The sequence below is a fragment of the Pimephales promelas genome, chromosome 11 (genome assembly GCF_988280905.1).
Source record: "Pimephales promelas chromosome 11, fPimPro1.hap1.1, whole genome shotgun sequence".
NCBI classification, from domain to species: Eukaryota; Metazoa; Chordata; class Actinopteri; order Cypriniformes; family Leuciscidae; genus Pimephales; species Pimephales promelas.
In genome coordinates, this window is record NC_142779.1 from 14,602,873 (window position 1) to 14,611,114 (window position 8,242).

Below are 8,242 nucleotides of genomic sequence, written 5' to 3' on the forward strand. Positions count from 1 at the left end.
AACTTCATTTCAGCCCCGGAATATCTCACACATGTGACAACACCTTCCTTTGTTGCCAAGAGTGTTGAACTGCTTTGAACTGCCGACTGACAGAATAGGGAAGCCGTTCCAAATGCAAATGTAAATTATTGTTACTTACACGTTTAACCCTCTAGACGCTGTTCTGTCCTAGCATGTGGAGGAATTCTGAAATCATGTTGCCCTCTTTTGGCTGGCATGTGCGACTGCAGAGTCTTTCCTGACATAATCGCAACTGCTTGTAAAGGATAAAGCTTCGATATCACGATACAACGCTGAGAAATGTCAAACATCAATGTGAAATATTTGAAATTTCAATATAAAGGTAAGACCTTGCGTTTGCCCTATGTAGTATTGTACAAAAACATGACTGAATTTGAGTGGTAGATAAGATTCAAGTGCAATGACCTGTCAAGCAACCCTTCAAGGTAAAATAGCGACCCAAGACACACTAGGCCAAACATCCCTGTAAAGGTCTATTAATCAATATTTCATTCTCATCCTAACTCTATTCCCAACACATTTCCTCCAGTGTTTTCATTCTCATTTCATATACTCACTCGCTTTCTCTGCCTCCTCTCTCCCTCACTCCTCCTCAGACCTGCGGGTCACTCCAGCAGGAACAGGAAGTATCCGTCCTCCTTTCCAAAGCTCAGCCCTCCGCTCCGTCAGTTTCCCCAGCGTTCTCCCAGCATTCCAGAGTTTGATTTCCCACTCGTCTACAAAGATAAGAAACAAACCCCAGCAATGGGAACTTTCAGTGAATATCTTTTTCAGCCTCCACACCTACTATCTGTTTTGCTTTCTCTTTTTTTTCTTCCTCCCTCGTTCATCTCTGAGCTCGGGGAAAGCAAAGAGGTGGGTAGTTTATTCAGTAATATTCAGAATGGTTGATCTAAATAAAGATGCTTTTCAAATTCTATTGTGTGTATAATGGTGTATAACAGAGGGAGGATTACTGATCTGATTTCAACGGCTAAACAATGCTGAGTGGAAAGGAGGAGCGGAAAAAGGGACTTTCTGTAGTGACAGATGCACTGTCGAGCTCATATTTCAAGCTGGTGAAATAGACTTGTTTAAATGGCCTGTACTGGCCAATACATAGCGGTAAATAAACGATAAGAGCTTGCCGATAAGCAACCAGCCCCACGTTCTCCCCTCACAGTTGAATCGATACAGCCTGTGCAGCATATCATTCATCTCATAAGTATAATGAGTACTTGTGTTATTAATCTCATCTTTATACTGAGGTAATATGATAGTTAATTCAGCTCAGTTGAAATGAATGGAAATAAGATAATCACAAATGCATCACTTAGTAAAATCAATCCAGGCGAGATATTCTAATAACAATACGTATAGGCAAGCGCTAATTCCATCATGCGTAGAAACCAATATTTCACTCCGTTCATCTGACTAATGCATAAATGGAATATTTCACAGTCTTTTCTTCAGTGAAAACAATATAGATTTTGATTTGCTTGCGAACAATTTTAATAAAAAGCTATTGATGGGATATTGATTGGTAAGCTCACGGCACAGCTTGTGGGCCCAGTGTGCAACAATCGTTATGCGCCAAGCTTTTGGGTTCATTTCAACTCATATGGTCAATAAAGACTCCATATGCTCTCGGCCCTTTGAGCATGATGTCGGGATGCTTTTTCTACAGCATCCTCTAAATCAGAGTCAAATTTAGCATAGTCCCAACATCTGACTGACCATGAATCAAGATATGCTCAAACAAAAACATGCTGAACAAATTGATACTTTATATCAATATAATATAATACAGGAACAAATGAGTCATTATGTTTTGGCGGTACACTATGATATCCAGCATCACTGAAACTTTAGTAGTACACAAGCAAATCAAATTTAAAACTGGCCAGTGTTAAGTCTTTTTTTAGCTTAAATTTTACAGGAATCACTTTTATGTGGTAGTTTCAAAATTTGTGGCATCCCTCAAGGCTCCCTGAGTGCTCCCTCCTGTCTGTACCTTCCTTTAAGAATGTGATCTCTGAACTCCGAGATCTTATTTATCCCCGTGTCACTTTGTAAAATCTTTATTCGTGTGAACATATCTTTTAAATGTGAGAGGCACTGGAGTAACGGCAATAAAAGGCTGGAGAGGGATCAATGCTGAACGCATTACGCCTCGGCGCAGAGACTTGGCTTTAATAATCAAAAAATTGATCCATTAAGCTCAACCTAATTCTTTGCCAAACCGGTAGAGGTGCTCAGTTTTTAACACATGGTTATGTGAAGAATTGCAATTTTTCACAGAGACTCTGGTCTAATGACACAATATTGAAGATGAAATGGCCTCATCACAATATATATATATATATATATATATATATATGTGTGTGTGTGTGTGTGTGTGTGTTTTGTTGATTATATTGAATCAAATATATATATATATATACACACACACACACACACACACACTCATTCCAACTTAATCTTTAGTTATAAAGTTATTATTTCCTAACATGCAGATAAAATGCTCTTATATAGGGGCTAGCATGCTGATTAAGGGGTCCTATTATGCCCTTTTATGAAGTCTTTGGGGTGTCTTTTATTTTGTTTTTGGGGTGTACTAGAATGTTTTAATGCTAGATTGTTCAAAAAACGTATTATTTTTCACATATTTTACATTAATACAGCTCCTCTCTTCCCCAGTCTGGTTTGAACGACTAGATTTTGATTAAGCCCCTCCTTCCGAAATATGAAATGTGCTGTGATTGGTTAGCTGGCCCAGTGTGTTGTAATTAGCAGCACTTAGCGAATGTTTGGGAAATTGCAATTTCAAATCAATCTGGAGACAAATTCAGACCCTGACAATGTTAATGAACAAGAAGAATGTGCCGAACGGATTTCATGCACATACTTTTCAAGCACGGATTTCAACAGGATGTTTCAGAGTAGTATGTTTTTTTTGTTGTTTTTTTTGTTTTGTTTTTTGTAATTTTCTCATACACAATATATGCAACGTTATCCACCATTTAATCATGATATTTGTTGGAAAACTAAGGTAATACAAACAGTAATCAATCTCAAAGCATGATTCATTTTCCTAAGGGGCACTGAACAGCCTTACGAAAGCAAGAGCTTACAAAAGCAATAGAAAACAAGCTGTTCTCCATAAAATGTAGAAAACAGCGCACATAAACATTGAGGTTTTAATGTTCAGGAACAGTGTTCAAAAAACTTTTACCATCTAAGTTTGTCAGCCAGGTCAAACAAATGAGTATTGGAAATGCAGTCTCTTTTCAAACGCAGCTCAACCAGGCCTTGTCCCCTTTTTTGCGTGTTCCATAGGCGGGGATTGTTTAAATGAGTACCATTGTGACTGACTTCATAAGATCCGGAAAAAGGTGAATCTCCAAACGAGCTGTTAAATAAAATATCTCCCTATGGAGTGAACTTCGAGCTTTGTAACCTTGCAGATCTATTTTACGCTCAAACAGCAACATTACACACTAATTAAAGTTTAAAATCTTGCTTAAAGGTCACAAATCCTGGGCATAAAATAACTAAACAATAATACAAATTATGAAAATTGCTACTTTAAAGGAAATTCAAAATAACAAAAAAAAAATTGGCTACAACAACATACAGCTGATGGATAATGGAAATGAATTTTGTTTAATGACCTTGATGGAGAAATACTGTAAAGTTACAACTGAACTGCTGAAAGCCATCATTCATGTAAAGAGCAAAGACTGTTGTTCTTCTAACTTTTTTTTTCCCCCTGAAGTGATCTAACATTTACCGAGCCCTTCTCACATGACTGTGATTGTTCTCCACACACACTTCAAATGATACCGGATGTGACCGATTCAAAAAGCTGTAAGTGAGAGTTCCACTTTTGACACTAGGATTTACCAAAAGAGATGAAACCGTATCCATGCCACTCTGATGAGCTGCAGCATGTGTGTCTATTCCACGGTGTAGGAGCAAACAGCAAAGTTGGGCCGCTGCTGCAACTCAACACCAGTGATATCGATCGGCTTTCTAAGCCTCCGCCAACCTGGTCAAACCCAAGTCCTTGCTGATATTTACCCACCAAAGTATTCCCTTCTGCTAGCGCTGCCAACCCACAAGACATGGAGGGAGAAAAAAAAGTCAATTATATACAACGTGCTTGGTTTCCCCTCAAGGATGGAATCCACCCTTTCTAATCCGATCAATTCATGTCAGACAGGAGGCTGGATTCAGCCCTATCTCTGAAGTCCTGTAATCCAGGCTAAGTCTTCACACTGCCTGCCTCACCTCCACAAGAAAAGGGTTTGGTCCAGAGCGTGATACAGCAAATTAGTCATAGTGTACATTCAGACACTGCAGTGGATGGGTGCCAGTGTGCTAACAGCTAAGCATAACTAGATATGCAATTCAGCTAATTCCTATTATATAGGGGGACTAGGGCTAACTGTCACACCTTTTATGAATATTTCAATATTTGTTTTATCAAATCATTTTAGAACCCTTTAAATCATTTAAGAACGTATTTTTGAATGCCATTTTTTATATAGCAGCGATATTGATACATGAAAAATAAAACATATGATGTTTCATGTTTTCATAACACAGTACCACATAATAAATATATACAATCATTGGTTTAGCCACAAATACTGTAAATAATAAATTGTAAACATACAGCATGCCTCAATTTTCCCTTAAAACTATATACTTGACTCTTGTCTGAAGTATTTTTTTAATGTACTTCTTTAAACAACAACTAAAGCATTTGTTTAACATTATTCACACATAAAGAAAATTTAAGAGTTTTAATTTAGTCCCTGTCTGCCCTTTTGTACAGTAGATATTCTGCGAGGTATATAAATAAAAAACACGTTTGACTCATCCACTGGCGAACTATATCCAAGCAGTATATAACTTTGAAGTATTTGGCTGATGGTGAGACATGGGAAGGTGTCCCATTACGGACATGCAAAGGCTAACGGCCAGTGCACTCGGTAAATGAGCAGGAACGAGGAGAGAGTGCTGGGACACTTTCATTTCCACTGACATATTGTGCTTCATGTACAGTCTGAATGGCTCCATAAAGAAAGTGTAATGATGGTCCAGGACCCCGGCCAAATAGCTGACATGCACGGCTTCCCTGGTCAGCTCAGCACCGGGTTTGATCCGTCTCATTACACCAGTCATTCAAATAATGGGCAGCTATGGGAGCTCTGGTAAAGCTGCAACTAATACACATGCCAAAGACTACATCATAGTGGCTCACTCTCTATGTCTGCTTAGTATGCACAGGTGTTCAAGGCTGAGAAAGTAAACATATAAATCTTTTTTATAACAATAAAATAGATATTAAAACTATTTCAAAATTATATAATTTACAAAAAATGTTTACTTTTACTATACTATTACTACTATACTGATAATAACATAAATATAATCATTTTCAAAAATGCACAAATGCTAAATAAAACAAATTCACAAACGCATTAATCATGATCTATAGGCTAATATGTTTTAGATCCTATTTTCAAACCGTTTCGTAAAAAACAGCTTTAAAGCTTGTCTCGGAACGGAACAATAGCTCCTTATTCTCTTTCAGATGAATGCATGGCAAGGAGAGAGAGGCGCGATAAATCGGCCACCCCTGCTCTTGTCTCGCTTCAAAAGAATCTGTTAGAGAGAGAGAGGGAGAGGGAGAAAAAAGCAGGGAGCAAGACCCACACGATGTAGTTCCAGCCAATTGCATTCCAGAGAAGTGACCATGGCTGGAGATAAACAATGCACAATAGATCACGCTCCTCAAAAGGTATAAAAGGAAGGCAGATGCCGCAGCAATAAGGCAGTAGCAGGGGGAAAGAAATAATCCGCGTTTCTCCAACAATTCCGAAAAGCAATTGTTTAAATCCTTTTTTTTTTTAGGATTGCCATTAACCCTGTGCAGTGTGCGCTGTAACAATCTGCATGTGACGGGAAAGAGGAACACCTCTCTCTCTCCCTATATGAGGTTGCCAGGCTCACCCTCTTCCAAACCACAGCCAGAGCCAAAATCGCTTTAAATTGTTCCTCAGTGTCGCAAAAACAAAAAAAGCATTTAACACTCACCCATTGTGCGGGGACTGATCTCTCAACCACTCTAGCACCCCGTCAACACAAGCTCAGATATCCTTCCACAGATATGTAAACAGCCCACTAAGATTTCTTTGTTTGGATTTTGAAGCTGGGTAGGTTTGCCTTTGCTGCGCTTGCTTTTACAGCTTAGAAGCAGGTGGATGACAAAACATCAATCTCTCCAGGCACAATGTGTAGCACGTACGCTTGACACTCTACACAAGCAATATACAATCACACACTCCAATACAGTGCTCTCAGCTGTAATGATATGTGTTTGCTTAAAGGCAGCTTTACTGAATATTTGAGCATTTTTGGACAAAGAAAACACTGTGCATGAAAGGTTTAATGAAAGTGGAATCTGAATCCAGCGAAAGGCAGAAAGTGACAAGGGTGGGGGAAAGTTATATTTCACATTCTATATATTCATACTATATTAATGAAAGATATTCTATAGTCTGAGAAAAAAAAAATGTTTAGGAGGAATGGTTGGAGTGTTGCCACAAAGGAAACCTGTCAGGGAACAACTGAAATGCGGGGGATTGAGGCTAGGTGCCACACAATTGGCACACAAATTTCTCAGAATTAGTTTTCTTATAACACCATAATCCTGGCTACAGTTGGAGTTAAACTCCGCAGGACAGTGGCCCTCCAGGACCGAGTTTGGACACCGCCACTTAGGATTTCACATGGAAGACTTGAATGTAGTTAAATTAATAATATAATTTGTTTATATATAGGCTAAAACACATATATACCTTTTTATCATATTTCAGCTCCTCAGCAAAAAAAAAACAAAAAAAAAATATTGAACATACAGTTCTTGAAACTTTTGTAATCAAAATGAATCACGATTATTTTAATAAACAAGTATTCCCAGTTTTTGTAAAAGAAAAGAAAACAAATATGTGTCATAATCAGAGAAAAAATACATAAAATGTCTAAGGCCTTCGATAAATGAGTCCATCAAATCAAAAAGGTTAAAACCAGCTGCCTTAACCGACCTACGTTGTAACAGAAACATCAGTGACAGGGAATTAGCAAGTTTATAAATGTGACATACAAAACTATTCATGAATCAGTAAGGTAACATACAAAACATCGAATGATTTCCACAAATATAGTAATTACTACAGTACTATATGACTATATAGAATTTAAAACGTGTGACAACTTGCCCCTACACTTCAAGTAGTTTGGCTGCTCTCTTTAAAGGTACAATATGAAAGATTGTTTCCAGGGGTGGGAGATGGGAAAGACGTTTCCCACCAGGGGTCGCTAACCTCTTACAATAACAAAGGTGTATATTAATGACGTATATTCCGCATTAAGCGGAATTATGAATCCTGTCGTCAAGCTAATGGATCTTTAATGGATGAGTGAATAAATTGATGTTTTTAAATTGGACTGTAGTATGAAGCAGGGCGCGATTGCTAGACGTATACCAGCGCCACACGCAACGCGAGTCCCGCGGATATAAAGGAATAAGGACATTTAATTCTACCGAACTATTACATGCTGAATTACTCACACAGGTCAGTTTATTAGAGGAATTAAACTTGAGGTAACAGCACTGCTTCACTTGCTACAACAGTTTCTCTGTCACAAACGGCATTTGAGTGTGTTGAATGTTAGTTAGGTTGTTTGTTGGCTGTATGAGTCTAAGCTAGGTAACATTAGAGAATAACATAACTTTTCATCATGTTGAACTTTAACATTGATTAGTTTTATATACATTAATTTGCTCACCTGTTGCTTACTCACGTCTCTTTCAAGTCGAAGTTAGTCGCGGAAGTAGAGCTCTCTGCATCTCGAATGATGTTGTTCTTCGTTTTAGTCCTCATGTTGTCTCAAAGTATGCACGATTTACAAATAACGTTAGTTGGAAACACAAACATCCATAACGTGAAAAGTAATCCTAAACAATAAAACTTTTACTTTACAAGAAGATGCAAACAGTTTCTGTACGTGTACATAGCAGAAAATGTTACACTGATTTTTATTCAAATCCTGAATATTTAAAGACAAAAAGCCTTATTTGGTTAAATTCGTTTGCAAATGTGTTCAAATAAAGTTTGGTCATTCAAACTTTTGTGACGTCAGTGACGCTCGAGTCTTTTCGCGGGAA

General features: G+C 38.0%; 1 protein-coding gene across 10 annotated transcripts in view; it reads right to left on the minus strand.

Moving 5' to 3' along the window:
• Nucleotides 1-6,343, minus strand: part of LOC120479474 (uncharacterized) — a 372,503-nt gene extending 366,160 nt beyond the window's left edge. For all 10 annotated transcript variants that reach the window (XR_016145528.1, XR_016145524.1, XR_016145525.1 and 7 more), the window contains exons 1-2: nucleotides 6,109-6,343; nucleotides 579-737 (exon numbers count right to left, since the gene is read on the minus strand). The gene's annotated coding sequence lies outside the window, so the exon portion shown is untranslated. The remainder of the gene's footprint in view (nucleotides 1-578; nucleotides 738-6,108) is intronic.
• Nucleotides 6,344-8,242: the final 1,899 nt, after the last annotated feature.